The 19,918-nt window shown below is 35.9% G+C and overlaps 1 long non-coding RNA gene across 4 annotated transcripts in view; it reads left to right on the forward strand.

Annotated features, from left to right (window-relative positions):
* The first annotated feature begins 2,666 nt into the window (after positions 1-2,666).
* The window catches only part of LOC103101533 (uncharacterized), a 58,639-nt gene continuing 41,387 nt past the window's right edge, over positions 2,667-19,918 (forward strand). For 2 of the 4 annotated variants that reach the window (XR_008915631.1, XR_008915634.1), the window contains exon 1: positions 2,667-3,048. This is a non-coding gene — a long non-coding RNA (uncharacterized LOC103101533). The remainder of the gene's footprint in view (positions 3,049-19,918) is intronic. The other 2 variants (XR_008915632.1, XR_008915633.1) reach the window with 2 other exon arrangements.

The raw sequence follows: 19,918 nt of genomic DNA on the forward strand, positions 1-19,918 counted from the left end.
GAGGAAAGGTAATTCTAGCAAGAAAAAGGAAATAGGGTACACTGAAGTCAACAGCATGAATTGACAGTTCTCTAAGTCCCCCATTCTTTTTAAATTCAATTTATATGCTCTCCTTTTTCTTACTACTCCTGTTGCCAACTGAAAGGCCTTTGATTTACTGAAAATCTGTGATTTTAAAGTTATTGACCTAAATCTCACTGGGCAAAATGATAGGGCATTCAGTCCAATAGTCCTAATCAGAAAATACTACTTTTCTGTTTTCCGTGCTTTCCTTTGTCTGTTTCCTTATTGCCAATATGGGTAACAGATATTGAACTGTGGAGAGATAGTTTGGGGCAAATTGTATGCTTCTTGTGTGAAGACATAGCCATGGGATAAGTATAACTCTCAGTCATGGAATTCCAAAATCATTTTCTAAATATATCATAACATACTTAATGGTTCTGATTATTTTCCTCAGGTAAAACTCAATACTTTCTCCTATGCTAAGTATCACATAGAACAACTTTGAAAATTTCTATAATCATAATTGTTTTTTTCAGAAAGTCTTACAATACATTGGGGAAGATAGCTATGAAAAAGAGTAAGAAGTCAAGGGTGAACAATAGAAGAGACTCAAGAGGTTTGACATAGAACAGAGACAATATGGAAGTCAGTAGAGTAGTAGGGAGAGAATTGAACCTATAAACTTCATGCATTTTCTTTTTGCAAAATTGCCTGCTATTCCCTCCCACCACATGAATGGGTATCTTTCTGAGCCTCTTCCTTACCCAAGCTTTAGATTTTATAGATTGGGGGCAGGGGTCTATAATTTGAAATAGAACCTCTAGATCCTTCCCCTAGAGCTCCAAACTAAAACAGCATAGCTTCCATATTTCCATAAAGGTGGGATTCAATATATATAATAGGAGACTAAATAAAGTGACGAGATGACAGAATATCCAAGGATAAATAATTTTATCAACTATAACCTAATCTATTTGGGTGTACCTATTTTTGAAATACAATTTGTATTAATGTAAACCAAGGAAGCACTTATCCAAAGGACTTAAAGCATACCTTACAAAAGTGTTTCTTAGATCGCTACTCAATTTGTGTTTGCTTATATTGATGTATTGGTGATAGATTTTAAAATGAGAATTGAATTTGAGGAAATGCATCATGGATTTGTAGCCTAACCCTAGTTCTGCCCTAATTGTGTGATCTTTGGGCAAATCACCCTGTTCAGAACTTAATGTCCTCATCATTTTTATTTTATTTATTTTTAAACATTTAGTTTCTTACTAACAACTCTGTAACAGAGGGGCAAGGTCTAGGCTATCATCAAGGTCCTTCCACTTCCCGGCCATTGTTCCACCTAACTATTCCCCTTATCCATTTTATCCATAAAAATGAAGGGGTTAGCGGTGCCAAACAAGATCATCCCAAAGTCCTCCCGAGTTTGAACATTTGGTGATTTCATGAATTCCTATTTGATTATCTGGGACAATAGGTTTAACCAGCATATCCTAGGTATCACCTCATTTTAAAACAATTTCACAGGTTATCCTCCTCTATAAATAGATGTTTTGTGCCTGCTAAAGCTTGAAAGCAAAGTTTTAGCCGCTCTAGCCTATCTTGGCAATATACTTAAGAGAGCAGATAATAGAAAAACAATGCTTTCAGTCTCTGTGCGGAAAGCCTAAGCACCCAGCAGGGATGTTGGATAGGCAATTGCCTCTGGAAGGATAAAAGTAAGCCAGACCAGATCCATGTGTTGTACCTGCCTCCAATACATTGGGGAAACCATGTTAATGAAAAATGAGAGTGATGTACCCGTCACACATTTTTGGATTACTGTTCAGTGCCGCCAATCGGAAACCTAATGAAACAGAGACCCCCTACGGAGGAGGGATATTGTGTCCATCAGACAAACGGCCTCCAATTTCCTCACGGGTGGCGCGGCCCAAGCTGCCGCTGCTGGTTTGCTCCTCCGTTTCGGGTTGGCTCCTCTTGCAACGTTGGTGAGGGCCGGTGCCACTTTCCACTCCTGTTCCCAGGGCCGGAAAAGTGCCAGTTTGCAGTACGCCATCATGGTGGGACAACATGTAAAGGGTGACTTTTATTCACGAGGAACTCAAAATCCGGGCCCTCCGTGGCCTTTCACCACGGAGGATGCAGGAAATTAGCGTCCACCCATCGGGGCTCCCTTTGACCCTTCGGTTTTCTGAGTGAACAGAGAAATGCATGTACAAACCTTTGTGGCATGTAGATCCCATTAAAATGCTGCTGGGAAGAAGAGGAAACAACAATCAGAAACCTAATAGGCTTGTTCCTGCATCCCATAATAGGGGTTATATAAAAAGAAAGGCTGACATTCCAAATGGAAGATTCTCTGCTCTTTGTTTCTGCACCTGTTCTAACTGGCATCCGGTGTTAGGGTTGTGACTAGTCAGACACCACTCCTTTCTGTCACGCTGGCGGCGGGGAGAAACAAAAGAAAAGGAACTGAGGATAAAATAATAGTTCTTCCTTGTGTTGTGTCTCAACGTAGTAATTGCATTTTCTTCCCAGGGCTCCCTACATACTGTAGTTCATTCAGAAAATGACCACCCTGAACTCCGTCTCCTTCTCGTGCCACAGCCGTCTGCAAGTCAGCCTGCTGGCTACCTGTCTGATTAGGGATTCACTTTCAGGTTTCCTTAATTATTTTAAGAGTCCGGATGTATTGGATAATCGGATCTCTTTCAGAACGTGTCTAGTCCCGGGATCCTGCCTGTGATTTATATTAAGCAGGTGCTAGTTTGCTAGAGCTCTCAAAATGTTGGCTACAGACCACAGGGGAGGCTTGGGCAGAGAGAAGGACTTAAAACGGTATTGCTCCATAACTGGGAAATGGTCTTCCCGCTGACATTCAGTGTGCCAGGGCTATTTATTAAACTCCCAAGAAGTATATTTCAATAGGGGGGAAGGTAAAGAAGCTCGCAGCGAAAGCTCAAATTCCATCATCCCCTCGCCAGTTGTGCCTGTGTGTTCTGTGACTCTCAGGATAGTCAATGATTTAATAAGGTGAGAACTACTTTCGTGAGTTTTAAAATTCAGTTCTGGCCTTTTCTGTGAATTTTAAATTGTTTTAAATGTCCTATTTTGAATGTTAGAGAAGTGAATGATTTGGTGAAATTTCTGTTTTTCTCTCTCTAGGTAGCATGTTTAAGTGTCTAATGGAAATCTATACATTGTTACAACAAACAACCTTTCTTGAATATTTCTATTTAAGCACCTTTAAAATACATTATTATTCACTTAAAGAAGTCATATGGTTGTTCAAGAAGATACCGTATAAGGAATAAATATAGCTAATTTAATAATGAATTACTAAATACCCTCCAACAGCTGTTCCATAATTTTATCCCTTATGTTATACATATTTTAAAATAATTCCTAAATATATCACTTATTAAATAGACAGTACTATTTTCTGAATTTCGTTGATATAGAGTAGGAGCAGTAGAGTCTTTAGCTAGGTAGGAAATGTGATGATATTTTATTGGCATGGGACTGAACCTTTTATTTTGTTGGTCTAGGGAACTTGCAGGTGAGGGAACTATCCATACCCATACATCTTTTGTTCAGCTTACAGACTTTTCTGGTGTCACACAATCTTACCCACCTCAACCCATGCCTACCTGAATTCCAGGCTGTTAAAACCTGTTGCCTCCTATTTAACCACTTAAAAAGCTATATTAATATTATTTTACGTTCTATATAGCATTCTCTATTTGCAAAAACATTTTTTTTTAATTTTAGTTATTCCTCAAAACAAGCCTAGACAAGAATTCAGTTTTAATATAGCTTTGGCAGGTGAATAATCTACAACACAGAGAGATTAAGTTACTTGCCCAGGGACACAGAGCATTAACTGGAATTAAAATTCAAAGCCTTGATTTCCAGTCCACTGCTCAGCCCCTGGAGCAATGTTGTTCAGCACTATAAATGGTTCCTATTATTTTAAAAATTTATAATATGCTCATCCATTTGCATATTTAAGTATGAATTACAAACATTAAAATGAGCTACAACTCCTCATCACCCAATTACCAACACAAGAATCACCTAAAGGGTCAGAAGCATGAAGGACCAAAGTAAACAGATGTGTGTGCACCTTTTGCTAAATACCAGGTAAAAAAAAGCCTGCATTTATTCATGATTTTTTATGTTATTGGAAATAGATCAACAGACTGGCAGGCCAGTCAGTCATGATATTTGGTATTGATAGGTAAGGGAATTGAGAGAGATTTTTTTCCCAAAAAATAATTTGATATGATTTCTTTGATGAATATTCCTTTTAGTAACCATTCATTCTGGAAAAAAAGATGATTATAAAAATAATAAACAACAAACAGTATCACTGCTGTGCAGTATGTGGCATAGGTGGAAACCAGAGCTGGACTGAAAAGAAATGGTCACATACCAATCTAATAATAGGTATTGATGTGGAATGAAACTTCACTTGGGAATTCCTTAAATGCTAAGGGTAATCCTTCTACAAACAGAAGTTTTAAAGGCATTTTTCTACCTTCAGCTGTTGTTATTCTCTTCCTTTGTACCATTATCCTTCCTTTGTTTTGCTTCTCACAGCCAGCACCAATGGAGTAATTAGTCCCATAGAATGGATAGAATTTGAACACAAGAAAATTGCCAAATGAACATGGGAAATCTATGATCTTGGGGGGAAAAAAGCTGACTGTCTTACTAAAAACTGTAATTAAAGTATGTTTGTCTGAGCATGTGTGTACTTGTGTGTTTGTTGCACAATTGTACATGTCTATAGTTAAAGAAAAGGGGACCCTAAAAAAGGAGTGCAGTGGGACACCACTTTTATTCCCAAGGTTAACGAAATGGAGCCAACTCCTGAACAAGAGACTTTTATCTGATGAAATCCCTACCACCTTCCTTTAAATGCTACTAAGTGTGAAATTAGCAGTGTCCCTCAAAGTACATAAGATTAATTGTCAGTCATTGAACACAGTTTGGGGGCTAATTACATAAAAATTGATATTAAAAGAATACTACCAGATTGATTGAGTTTTGCAGTTTGTATTTAGTTTTCAAATTACTTGAGTTGAAAGGCAGCGGTAAGAAACAATAAAAATCCATTCAAAGCTGCAAAAGCAAATTAAGGTTTACTAGTCCTTTGAAAGACAAATGATCCAAATACACTAATGTAGGGAGGGCAGTAAAAATGATCCTGACATTTACGATAGATTTAACGTACAAAATCCTCCAAGATACCATATGTTGAATATTTTTCTCCCCACCTCCACACCCCTCCCATTCCCATTGAGGTGAATTGATTTTATGAATACCTATGTCTGGGGTGTGTCTAAGCTGAGGCAGTGACAACAACTGTGTTCTCCTGAGTGTCCTAATAAATGGCATATTATCCAGTCTCCATGCCAACCTATTTTAGAGCACACAAAGTTAGTGAGAATCATGGAGTACAATTTCTCTCCTATTGTAGCAGGGTGCTAGTCAGTTCAGTCAATATTGTCTTTATTAAGTACCTACTATGTGCCACACATATGCTAAAAGCTAGAGAAACAAAGAAAGGTCAAAACTCATACTCCTGTGCTTTTCAGTTCTATTTATTTTCTTCCCCTGCTAGAATAGAAGGCACCTGGGGGTGAGAACTATCTATTTTTTTGGTTCCTTTTTGGCCTGTATTTGTATTCCCAGCACTTAACATTGTGCTTTGTATATTATGAGATCCTTATAATTGTTCTCTCTCTCTTTTGCTCTCCCTCTCTCTCTTTTTTCTCTCTTTCTCTCTCCCTCTCCCTCCCCCCCACTCTCTTTTTCGCTTTCTTTCTCTTCTCTTTCTCTCCTCTCTCTCTCTTTTCTCTCTCTCTGTCTTTCTGTCTGTCTCTCTCTCTCTCTCTATTTATCTATCATTCATTAAGCACTCATTAGATGTGTGAGACACTACATGATAAAAACAAAACAAAACAAACAAACAAACAAACAAAAAAACATGAGCCCTGACCTCAAGAAGCTAACATTCTAATGGGAGAGACAAGACACAAATTACCATGTATAGTAAAGCTATAAACAGTATAAATGAAAGATAATCTCGAAAGATCAGACTAAGGGAAGAGGAAATGAGAAAGGCCTTCCTACAGAAGATGAAATTTGAGCTGTATTCACTGAAGCCAGGGGTGTTAAAAGTCAAAATCGAGGAGGAACCTGACCTCCACATTTAAGATTCCTTCTGCTCTGAAGATGACACAACCAGATCTTTCTAGTACCCCAGATTAGCAACCTTGAAGCCATGTCTGATTTACCTCTCCCTCATTTTGCATAGCTAATCAGTTGTCAAATCTTGTTTATACTAATTCTATACCATTCCCTGAATTAAACCTTTTCTGTCCACTAGTATGGTGGTTCATCTAATTCTAGGCCTCATTAGTTCTCCCTCAGTTTATTGAAATATCCTGTTGATAAGTCTCCCAGTTTCCATTCTTTCTCCTCCAATCTATTCTCCCTGAAACTAGCCACATTGCCAAATTAACATAAGGCAAAAGCCAGATCTTATCCCTTGCTCTGTTCAAAAATCTTCAGTATTACCTTATTTCCTCTAGCATATAATGCAATTAAAACTATTTTAAGGATTTTTTTTCCAGATTACATTTTGGTACAATTTTTAATAATCGTTTTATGACATTTTGTGATCTACATTCTGTCCCTTCTTCCCACCCCTTGCCTTTCCCCAAGACAGCAGGTAATGATGTAGGTTGTATATGTATACTTCTATAATACATGTTTCTATGTTCATCATGTTGTGAAAGAAGACATATATACAATTCAAAATTCTCTACTTGGCATTTGAAGTCTTACGCTCTTTTCATATTTATTTCATATTAATTTTCTTCATGTTATTCTTTATTCCAACTGAAATGTTCTATAAGCTGTTTCCCAAATTCAATATTCCATTTCTCATCCCCATTTTTAACACAGGCTGTCAATATCCCATGGCTAAAATGTCTTCCCTCCTCAACTTCAGCTCTTAGAATCACTAGGGTGGTATTTCGGGAAATAATAATAAACAACTAGCATTTACAGAGCATTTTAAGATTTGCAAAATACTTTAGAAATATTTGGTCCCCATAATAACTTCCTCATAAAAGAGGCAAGTGCTATTATTATCCTCATTTTACAACTGATGAAATTGAGACGGACAAAGAAGTTAAGTAACTTCCCCAGAGTCACACAGCTAGTGGATGTCTTTTGTCCTATCCCTCCTCAGGACTCTTTGGGATCTCATGTCTTTGCTGGAAACAATCAACTTCCTAGTTCATTAGTGACTATCTGCTTCTGACATCATCACAGGTAGAATACCATCAGATATACTTTTCTGATACTTGTCCTGTCTTTAAAACACTTGAACCTTCTTCTACAGGGAGACATTACTGGATGTATTGAACACCCCCAGTATCTCCAAACCAAAGAACTAAAGGAGTGATTAAAAGTCTGGTCTATAACCTGAGCACCTCCTGCCCATGTCATCAATCCCCTTCCTTCTACCAGACCTAAAGATTGTCAAACTCAAGGCTAGCACTTCACATGTACTAGCCATTCCCAACATTTAATTGTATCTTTGTTTCTCTGGATAGCTATGATCCATTATGTCAGTTGTGTCTTTTCCCCTATAATACCTTTACATACACATGCACACTTATATGCAAATACACATGTATACATATACCTGTGTCTAAAGTTAATCACCTCTTTCATAAGGTAAAATGTATGCATAACAAAAGACCTGTTGATTTAATGATTTTGGGTCTATTGCTTCTTCTTTGAAAATGTCTTGGTCTAGAAAAAGCAGTTGCAATGGACTGGAATTCCTTCCAAGTCAGTTCAGATAACTGCTCTCTCTCTCTCTCTCTCTCTCTCTCTCTCTCTCTCTGTATATCTTTGTCTCTCTCTCTGCCTCTTTGTCTCTGTCTCTGTCTCTTTCTCTGTGTCTCTTTCTCTGTCTCTCTTTCTATCTGTCTCACTATAGAATATATATTATGTTATGTTATGTTATGTTATGTTATGTTATGTTATGTTATGTTATGTTATATTATATTATATTATATTATATTATATTATATTATATTATATTATATTATATTATATTATATTATATTCTTGCCTTGGTACACATTGTATCTTCTGAGCAGAATTTAAGATCCTTGAGGACAGTAACTGTTTCTTTTTGTCTTTGTGTTCCCAGAGCCTAGAACATTGCCTTAAATACAATAAATGCAAATAAACACTGAAATAAAATGAATCAGGTCCATGTTTGCAAAGTTCTTCAAGTTCCTTTGGAAAGTTCAATAAGGGCAAAATAATACATTATCTGCTACATGCATCATAATAAAATCCATAGTCAAAGAATTTTTCATTTCCCTTTCTTCTTAATCAGTTTAGAAATCTTGTAAAATCAGCAATCACATCTCATGAAAGCCATTTCCAGGTCTCCCAAAATGAATGCATTAAAAGAAAAATAAATCCTAAGTAAACTGGCATCTAGTGAAAATACTATTTTTCTCCTTCAAATCTGCTATTATTGCTACTCCTAAAACAAAGGCTAATAGGTAGGCTTAAGGGACTACATTTTGGGAACAGAAAACTTTATCACTATTGAGTAACTGTGCTCAGTTGTAATTGAGAGCTTTTCCATTTGAGTCAAGATTCACAAAAAAAAAATTTTCCCAGGTGTAGACTTCACAGAACGCTTGGGCAAGTAGCATTCAAACCCCTTATGAAATCAACTTTTTAAGACAAATTCAGATAGGAGCAAATAGAGACCCATAAATATTTCCTCCTAGGTGGGACAAAGTCAGGTCACTACTCACATGGTGGGGGGCTCCTTAAAGATGAAGAGTGTTCCCTGAAGTCCTTTTAATTTTCTATGTTGACAAAATATTCTTGTTAATCAGATGCTAGGCTTAATTGAAGTTAATGGTTCATTAATGCCCTCTATTCTGGCACCCTGAGACAAACCCCCTAGTCAGACCACCTTAATTAAAGCTCTGTTTGTGTTTTCTGATTCACCATAGATGGTGAGGGCAATAAAACTGATATGATGCTAGTATTAGGGAATAAGCAATATAGCAATATTTCGATTGAGCAAATACATAGTATACAGTTGTCACTGCTAGGTCCTAGCAATATTTCAATTTAAGCAAACATCTAGTATGTGTAAATTTGCCATATCTTATAAACAAAGATACTATATACCTCTCAAGGACTTTATAGCCTATGATGGGAGATTTGTATATGAATAACTATGATATGAAGTAGGTAAGTGCAAAATAGAGATACAAAATGCCCATGGGAATTTGCAGGAGGGAGAGATTACGTTCAGGTAAATGGAGATGGGGATATTTCATAGAAGAAGAGGTATTTGATCTGGGTCTTCAAGGAGTACTATTTCAATGAAGCCAGATAATATAGATTTGGGATTCTGGAAGTGATAATTGAAATTTTGAAAGTATATTAAATAGCCAAGGAAAAGAATGTAGTGGGGAAAAGAGGTCTTATGGAATGTCTACTTTTAGGAGCTACTCACTAACTTTTGTATAGCATTTTAAGATGTGCAAAGTGCTTTACGGATATCTCATTTGGTCTTTAAAACAACTCTGTTGCTAGTTGTTAATGTTATCTCCATTTTACAGCTGAGGAAATTGAAGCTTTTAGTTTAAATGACTTGTCTAGAGTTATAGAACTAGTAAATGTCTGAGGCAAGGGTTCCATTTACTATATCACCTTAGGAGGGGAAAATGTCACTAACACTAAGCATTAAATAAATAGGAAAGGTAGAAGAAGGAAGATAATAAAATAAAACATCAACAAAAAGAATAGAATATAAATAAACAGGGGATGGTTTTGTGAAATTATGCCAAGAGTTAAAGAATTGAGAAGCTTGAGCAAAGCTCATTGATTCAGTCGATTAGGAGGTTATTGTAGATCTTATTATAAAACAGTTGACATCACAGAAGGAAAGGGAGACATGAATGAAAACAAAGAAAATGTTGTGTTGTGAAATAGGGGAGCTGTGGGAACCAATATTGGACAACCTAGATCTTCCCAGTAAGAAAGAAGTAAGTCTGCTGAGGCTTTGGGCAAAGGAGGTAAGGTTGGGGCAGAGAGAAGAACAGAAAAGTTTTGAGTTAGATGCTATGAATAATGTAATAAGGAGGCTACAAAATTTGATAAAAGAATGGCCAAGGAATAATTTGGGTCCACCAAAACTAAAAAGTACTTTAAAAAAATTTGTAAAGGAAATTAAATACAGTGTATAAAGTATTACAATCCCAAATGTGAGTACCTTTCTAGAATTATTAATTATTATCAGTCATGGTACAATTTGACTCTTGTTTCAACAAAAGCATCTAAGCCTCAAGGGACAAAACTGTCTTCACATGGGCAGAAGTCTCAGAAATCAGTTTCAGTTTATTTTTTTTGGTTCAGTCATTGCAAATTTCTGCTAGTGTCTACCAGATGGTTTAGTCAAAAAATGATAATAGCAATTAAATGTAAAGATTTAGGCTATGTTAGGTGTCAAAAGTTGCTATTACTGAACATTATGAAATGAAAAACATTAAAACTCCCTTATCCCGGAAAATTTCAGACTTATAAAGACAACCTGTGAGTTTACATGTTCTAATTCCCTGCAAAAGAAATGCAGGCTTTGGGGGAATGATGAACTATGCCTATTAATAATGTTAATAGTGTTTCTTGGAAGTTTCATGGTCTAGAGGACAGAATGCTAAAACTGGAGTCAAATCTGGAATTCATGTTTTGATTCTGACATTTACTAGCAGCATAACTATGAGCAAGCCACCTAACCTATCTGAGCCTCAGTTTTCTCGGCTGTAAAAATGGAATAATAATGCCAGTTAAATAATTCACTAGTTCTTTCCTAGATATAATTGAGATAATGTATGTAAAGTATTTTGTAAACTTAAAAGTACTATGTAAATGCTAATAATTGTTTTAAAATATAAAATCACAGAATCATAGATTGAATGGCATCTTAGAAATCATCTAGTCTAATCTTTGAATTTTACAGATAGGGAAATTGAGGCCCACATGAACACATCACACAGGTAGTAAGAGAGCAGAGCTTGAATTTGAATCAAGATCCTCTTATTCCAAATCTTATGCTCTTTCTAGTAATATGTTTTCTGAATTAGATTTAAATTAGAACTCCCCTAAATTTCCTAATTTTTTTTAATAAGAAATTTTCTACTGGGAAATTTTGTACTTGATGTCTTGCTGACAATCTGCAATTATGCTTATCTCCTCTCAACTTGTTATAAGAAAATCAGCATATTAAGATGAGACCCTCTTTGAAAAAAGATGCTACCTTGCTGATAATAATTCCCCTAGGCCATGAGAAGCACTGTGACAGAAATCAATAAGATTTCTAAACCATTATATTAAAGAATGGGTTGGCTGAGGCGCTTGAAATGCTAACTCAAATCCCAAAGCCACCTATCACCCAGCACCCCTGGGAGTCAGGAAGGCTGCTTGCGTCACTAACCAATTGCTGCTCTGGGGTCTTCGAACTTTCCAGAGAAATGCTTACAGATCATTTTGGCCCCAAGACTGAACATTTGTTAGTTCAATTCAAATAAAGCCCTCTCCATGGGTGCTCTATTAATAAAGTCTTTAAAATGGCTTCTCTCAACATTTTCTTTTTGATCTTTCATGATTTAATTAGAAACATCTTTAAAAAGGCTGGTTTTACTATGGTAGTATCACATCTGCATTTTCAGCAGTATGCTGTTTAATCACAATGGGTTATAAAGTGAAAGTCTCAGTACTCATTGTAATATGGAGTAGAACCCATGCATTTGGTCTTTTTTAGTGCCCCTGACTCATCATCTTATATTTGTTCATCAACATTTTAACTGCCTCTCTTAAAAATGTAATTTGATAGTTAATTCTCTAAACCTGGTTTGGTTTGGTTATTTCTTCTCAAAGTTGTGACATGTTTTATGCCTTTAATGCTCTTGCAGCCTGCACCTGAACCCATTTCTCTAACTCAAGGTATAAAGTAGGTGTGTATTTTCTAGGTGGATTCGTCTTTTTCCTCCTTGATAAATAAGAAATATTCTAAACTTTCCTGATCATCATTTTTAAAGAGCCTGCAACTCTAAACGATCACCCTTGCGCAAATATTAATAATATAGAAATAGGTCTTGATCAATGACACATGTAAAACCCAGTGGAATTGTGCATTGACTTCTCAAGGGGGATGGAGGGAGGGGAGGGAAAGAATATGAATCGTGTAACCATGGAAAAATATTCTAAATCAATCAATTAAATAAAATTTTTCAAATAAAAACAAATAAAGAGCCTGCAGTGGATAAAGGGTTGGAGCTGGAGTCGAGAAGACCTGATTTCCAATCTGCCTTCTGGTACTTCCTAGCTGTGTGACTCTGGGCAAGTCACTTTGCCTCAGTTTCTTCATCTGGGAAATAAGACAATAATATTTTCTCATAATTATTGTGAGGATATAGTGAGAAAATATGTGGAAATCACCTTGTAAAACATAAAGTGCTATATAATTACTAGCTCTTACTACTACTGCCATTACTATTACTATCGCTACTACTACTGTTATTTCTACTACTACCACCAGCACTACCACTACTCTACTACTATTACTACCACCACCACTACTATTATTGTTATTCTTACTACTATTGCTTCTGCTGCTACTATTACTACTACCAGTACTATTGCTGCTACTACTATTACTGTTATCACTACTACTGATACTGCCATTACTACTATTACTGTTATTATTATTACTATTACTATAATTATTACTACTACAGCTACTGCTACTATTACCAGTACTATTGTTATGACTACTACTATAACAATATCCTACAATATTGGGTTATTTTATAATACATAACAATGGTGGGAAATCAGCTGTTATAAAAAAAAATGGTAGTTTCAAGTGTTGCTCTTCAAGATAACTATTTTTGAAATAGTTATTCTTATAGGTTATTCCTTTAGTAATCTGGATACTTCATAAAGAAGATCTTAAAGAAATAAAAAATAATCTCATTATTATAAGACAATAGTTATTGATGACAGCAGAAAGTGGCAAATTTCTTATGGCACCACTTTTCCCATTAAAATGATGCTCAAATTAAAAAAAAAAAACCTCCTCCCAATGATACTCAAACTTTTTTTTTTTCATAGAGTATTGGAATTCATAGAGTAGTTGAAAATTAACATGGTTGAATTGTAGGAGGATATTGGAAAAAAAATTTTTTTTGCCAGAAAATAACAATAGATTAAGCTAGCCTTGATACTTCAGTAAATCTGTAATTCAATCGATGGGACTATGCCTTCCAATATTTTTTATTACTATCCATTCTTTCTTGTCCTTCCTATTTAGGTTTTTCCCTCCAATAAATCCACCATAAATCGTCACTCTTTCTCTTCATGTATTGATTTATATTTTTCATATTTATATTTGTTCTTGATATGAATAAGGAGGTGGGATACCCTGAAGTATCCTTCTTTCTTACCATGCCATTGGTCATTTCTCTTTTCTGGTCATATGTCTCTCTGATGATACCTTTTATGCATCATTTTGCAGGTTTCTTAGTTGATAATGTTCTATAGCCCACTCACTCCTGCTATATTTCTCTCCATTGTCCTTGGGGGTGATTTTCCACTTTAATTCTTTAATAACTGGTTTATTCTATGATTCACAGCCATTCAAAATCACCAGAAGGATATTGGCATGAAAACCCCAAACAAAATATATAGTCAAGTTGAAGTTAATAGCTAGTATTTATAAAGTGCTTTAAGGTTTGCAAAATGTTTTGTAAGTATTATCTCTTTTGATCTTCACAAAAAATCTGGATAGTAATGTAGGTTCCATTATTAACGCCATTTTATAGATTGAAAAATGCTGATAATGTTATTTGCTTAGGGTAATATAGCTAATAATCATCTGTGGCAGAATTTTAACTCAAATTTTCCGGACTCCTTGAATATCAAAACATCTGAATTATTCCCCAAGGGGAAAAAAATCCACTAATGAAGAGAAAAGGTAAGATCATAGATTTATAGAGGGAAGGCATTTAGCCAATCATCAATTCCAAACTATCTCTTCCCTCCTTGCTTAGTTTTCCAAACTAAAGTTCTGTTGAAGGTAAAGAAAAAGGGTGGGAAAAGATAAGAAGAGAATTCCCCCCCCCCTTTTTTTCTATACATATATACCTTATCTCTTCAATTGGATTGTAAATTCCTGAGGCAGAGTTTTTAAATGTCTGGTAGCAACTAGTAGGAGAGATGCATGCTATCCATAATGGTTGATTCCTTAGAATGATAGGATCATGGATTTGGAAGTGGAAAAGGATTACTGAGCCCAGTCCCATTGTTCTCCAGCCAAGGTACCAGAGGTTAATGGACTTACCCAAGGTCTTGTAGTATTAAACTAAGCTAAAATTCCAGCCCAGGTTCTCTGCAAATCCAACATCCTTACCACTACCATGAATTAGTCATCTACACCAACCAAATTTTCTGTATAACTGGTTTGTCTTCAGGGCTTTTCTTGTCCTTAAGAATCTTGACTGGGTGTTGTCTTTAACAAGGACACAAAACTTAAAGGACAACAACTGTAGACAGTAGTCAGATCAAGGAGGAGGGTAACAGATTTCTTCCTGATACCCTGAAACCATACCATGGAGGATGCTGCCTGTGGGGCGCCATGATGGGAGGGTATTTGGTAAGGGATATAGTGTTTGTCCTGCAATTGGGAATATTGGGTTTAAATCTTGTTTCTGATACTCCCTTAACCTCTCTGAGAATTGCCTCACTGTTAAAAAGAGGTATCTCTAGGTAGGTCAAATGAGACAATACATACAAAGCATTTTACAAACCTTAATGAAAGATATACAAATGTGAATTATTAAAACAAAATGAGGGCCCAGATGCTTGATTTGACTGTGTTCATAGTCATGGTCTGTGGGTAAGACCTCAGATTCCTGTCCTGAGCTCCACGCTGATCTATTCAGTGGTATAGTGGTGGAACAAAATGAAAGACTGTCCACAATGCTTTTAAAAGCCAATTGTTACTCTTTAAGTGTGGCAGAATAATAATAATAATTGTCACCACTTAAACAGTGCCTTTCATCTGCAGATCTCAAGGCACTTCAACACTGTTACTTCACATTATTTGAGTGAATTTCTTTTGGAAGATAAGGCAAACTGAGAGACATGTAATATGAGGTTAGCTATGCTAATTTTGTTTTCTTTAACAAATGCAAAATAAATAGCCTACTAAAAAGCCAGATAATATCTTAAAGATAAACCCTTCCTAAAGCATATTATTTTAAAAAGGGACTTTGTTGTTGTTGTGTGTCAGTGACATTGAAAATTTTTATTTATTTTTTTTAAAAGGCCTTGATTGACTATCTTGAATTTTTGGCTCTCATTTTTATGAAAGACACAAGGGCAGGCAACTTGCTTGTGTACAGAAAAAATGGCTTTAATGAATAGGAAAACTATAGCATTTAAGAGCTTTGGTTCATCTTGCATTTTAGGAGTAAATTTTATGGAAAACTGTGTAAATAGAGCATAATTATTTTGAAAATAGAAGTCTTTGTTATTAGTTGTGAAACTGTCATGGGCACAGAAAGCACCCTGCTGTATAGACAAAGGGCTAAAAAAGTTACCTGTAGAGTTTTTGCTATGAAAAGAATAAAAAATAAAGCATTGGGTGAACTTTTGGTTCACCGACTCAAATGCTGAATGTCAAACCTGGTAGAGGGAAAACCACGTACATCTGATAACCGGATTACTTAGAACAAAAATAGAGAAAATTAAGAACTGAAGAGCAGAAAATTAAGGTGGAATGCAATTTAAAGAATAAGGAGATGATCTAGGCTTTCTTTTCCATCCCCCCCAGTGTCCAGCTAATTAAAATTACAATCAAAATGAAAGCGTCTAAACTTGTAAATATCTTTAGCTAATGATTTTGTCTTTTTAATCATCTTCACATTCAAAGTCTTCTTTTATTCATTTAGGGCTTTACAATAAAAAGAAATTGTTTTTTCCCTCAGTAAAATCCTCCTTTTAATTTTCCCTTATCTGCTCCTCTTTGCATCATACATTCAGTATTTCTTTTTGCTCTTCCTGTTTTTTTATATCATATTCTTTCAGATTTTCCTACTTCTTTGAACATACTTTAAAGAACTGGAAACTTGGGTATGCTCAGAGTCCTAATTTCATATCAAAAGGCCTATGTTTATTGTTTCTTTTAAAATGTTACAACAGAGACACAAATATAGATTTTCCCAAACTCCGTGTGCCCAAAAGATAATTGCTCATTATTTAACATATAAGTTTATATAATTGCATATTTCAAAAAATGGCAAGTTGATAAGCCAGAACCTTTTCTATAAATTTCCTTTCACAATCTATACTGCCTAGAATTTTCATTTGTGTTTCTATCTAAACACCAACTTAAGTTGCCTTTAACCCAGGAGAATTTTGCTTGACACCTATAGAAAAGAGATGTAGCCATCATCCAAGTAACCTGCAGAGAGCTTAGCAACTGATACATAGAACAGGTCTTCTCAGAACAGGGTAGGGACTTCATGGAGAACAAAGACAGAGAGATTGTTAATATTTTTGGTCTGGCACCCAAGACTTAAATAAAGTCTATGAATAAAATTCATATCTATTTTAAAATAAAACTCATAATATGTCCTCCATTAACTGCTGTGAATCATTGATGGCAAATACAGGAAGATTTTTTTCCATTTCAAATATACACAAATGAAAGAGATAGCCAGTGAGCATTTATTAAACACATACTTTGGGGCAAAAATCATATTAAACACTTGAGTTATGAAGAAAGACAAAAGATAGTATTTGTTCTCAAAGAGCTCACAGTCTAATGGGAGAGCCAACATGAAAATAACTGTACAAATACAATAGATGACATAGATATAGATATAGATATAGATAGGAGAAATTGGAGATAATCAATACAAGGAAGACACTAGCAACAGGGGGTTTATGAAATGCACTTCATGAAAAATGAAATTTTAGCTGAGACAAAGTTAATCAGAGAAGGTGGGAAAAAGAGATGAGGAGGGACAACATTCCAGACATGGGAAACAACCAGAGAAAATTCCCAGTGTCTAGAGATTGAGCATCTTGTATGAGTAATAGCAAAGAGACCAATGTCCCAGGATTGAGGAGCACCTGGAGGAGGTGGGGGAGGGTGCTTATAAGGTATAAAATGATTGGCAAAGTTGGAAGGAAGGCAGGACTATATATATATATATATATATATATATATATATATATATATATATATATACACACACACACACACACAAATAATTACATATATAATTTATATTCAACCCCCTGCAGGTAGTAGGGAGACCCACTGGAGTGTATTAAAGGGGGAGAGAGGTGGTCAGATCTGTGTTTTAGGAAAATTAATTTGACATTCAAGTGCAAGACAGAATGGTATGGAGAGATACTTGAGGCAGGGAGAGTTGAGCAGTTTTTACAATAGTCAAAGAATTGTTAACTATACTATAATGGTATTTCCTAAAGATGAAGGTTTTATTCGTATTACAGTGTCTCAAGGGCTGTCCTCCAGATGATGCATGGGAGTGTCATTGTGTAGCTCAAAGGGGAGCAGAATAAACCTCTTAATCCTTTCCCACACACATACTCCAAGAGACTAGTTCCTGCCATGGTAGGAAGCAGGAGATTAGGACCAGAGACCACTTACTCTCTTCAAAGAGAAGGGATACTGGGCTAAAATTATATCTATCTGCTTCCTTATATACTGTTAGTCTACAATATATATTTTTCCAGGTTCAAGGTGACTCCTGGTTGTTGTTTTATTAATTGGGTGAGAGCAGATAGGAGCAAGATTCCATGTTTAATTCTTTTTCCATCAAATAGCAATTCCACAATGAAACACATAGACCTTAGCAAGCACAAAGACCATTTAGTCAATTCACAAATCAGAAAAAAGTACATACATACATACATACATATATATATATATATATATATATATATATATATATATATATATATATATATATATATGAGAATATGAACTAGATGATAGAATAAAGTCCTAGATTTCACCCCAGGAGAAGTTCTCCAGTCTCTAGTGTAGCACACCAGGGATAGACTGCCATTTTCTCTCCTGTTGGCTTCTTACCAAAGTCCTTCCTTTCAGCAACTGGAAGTGTGGTTGGCGTTATCCATCTTCTCTCTCACAGCTGGAAGGCAGAATGACTTCAAAATCAAAAAATACTCAAGTAACTCTCCTGAACTTAAAAAAGACTAAAGTTCTCTTCCCTTTTCCATTTTTGCCAGCTCTATCTACTTTGCCTCTCCTGCAGGCATGGGGCATTTATATTCACCAATAAGGAAAGTGTTTCACACCAGAACCAGAAGTCATTCCCCTTTCCCTACTGCCAGTTCCCCCCATCAGGATTTTGGGGGAAATCACAGCCTAGATATCCCAATGACCACAGGTAAGCAACAGTAGAAGACATCAGTCTAAAACACCTGGTCGAATTTCTGGCATTCAGATCACTCTACCTACCACCCACCAGGTGAGACAAACCCACTAGTTTCAGCCCTTTCATTGGTCCCTTGCTTGCTGGTCCCTTAAACAGGCATCCTACAATTGTAAAAAGTATAATGCTTTTCTTGTGCTTCACTCACCCAAATCACAATACTACTAGCCATTTTGGTCACTAGAATGTGGACCATTGCTCTTCCTGGATTTCTAGGAATAATGCCATACCTAAACAACTAAATGCTAGTTAATAACTTTAATTATCTAGTAGATGATTTTTTAAAACAAAAAAAATTTACTCTAATAGCATATCAAGAAAAATTATTGAAAGGTTTTTTAACCTTAACACCAGAAAAACCTTTAACACCAGAAAAATAATCTTCCACATATATACCCAGGTTTTGCAAGAAGGGTAAAAAGTAAGTGTGAACTTAAAATAGCGATTCACCTGGATAGGAAATATATAAGGCCAAATTGACTGACAAAACTGTAAGCCCTCAGTGCCATTTCTTTCTCCAGAGGTTTTTCACAAAATTTTCTATGAATTGCTCCATTTTTCAGATCAATCAACTCTTTCCATGACACTGGCATCTCCATAGACTGATGAGCTAGCTGGACTTACTGCTCCTAGAATGCAGTGTCTCAGATGGAATGGCAATTTGCTGCTTAGCTGGGTTAAGCAGGTCAATCAGAGGATGAACTACATGCCACTAGACAGTGGCTATTGGAAGGGGGCAGGCAGACAAGCTAGTCTGCCATTGAGTATCTCCTGTTTGGTGAGGTCCAGCCCACCCTCTCCCATCTTTTCTCAAGATTTAGTCTTTGATCCGCAGTTGTGTTCTTTTTCCACCAATGGCTTGAGTGATAAACTGGATTATTACCTTGCTCTTTTTCATCAGAAGTGCTACAAAACACTCATCGAGGACAATGACCTTTAGTTTAAAATCTACAGAATTTTCATTTGTTTGACTCCACCAAAGTCTCCCTCCTGAGACTGTCACAACTTCTTCCTGACTTTAAAGCCCCTTCCCTCAGTAAGCCACTCCATGTTGCCCGAGGGTGACTAGTTTCAGATGTCATTTGCATCTCCCATATCCCTTTGGGAATCTTATATAGATGAGTGGCTAGGTACAAAATATAAATGCAATCTATGATTTGGAGACAAGTTCATTGTCTTGCTGGCCTCTTCATGGCCAATTGAGATATTTAAGCCTCCTATTCTTTCTAGGATGGGAAATGTCAATTTTTTTCATTGTAAGTTTTTTTTTTCCCTTTACATGTCAA

The sequence above is a fragment of the Monodelphis domestica genome, chromosome 1 (genome assembly GCF_027887165.1).
Source record: "Monodelphis domestica isolate mMonDom1 chromosome 1, mMonDom1.pri, whole genome shotgun sequence".
NCBI classification, from domain to species: domain Eukaryota; kingdom Metazoa; phylum Chordata; class Mammalia; order Didelphimorphia; family Didelphidae; genus Monodelphis; species Monodelphis domestica.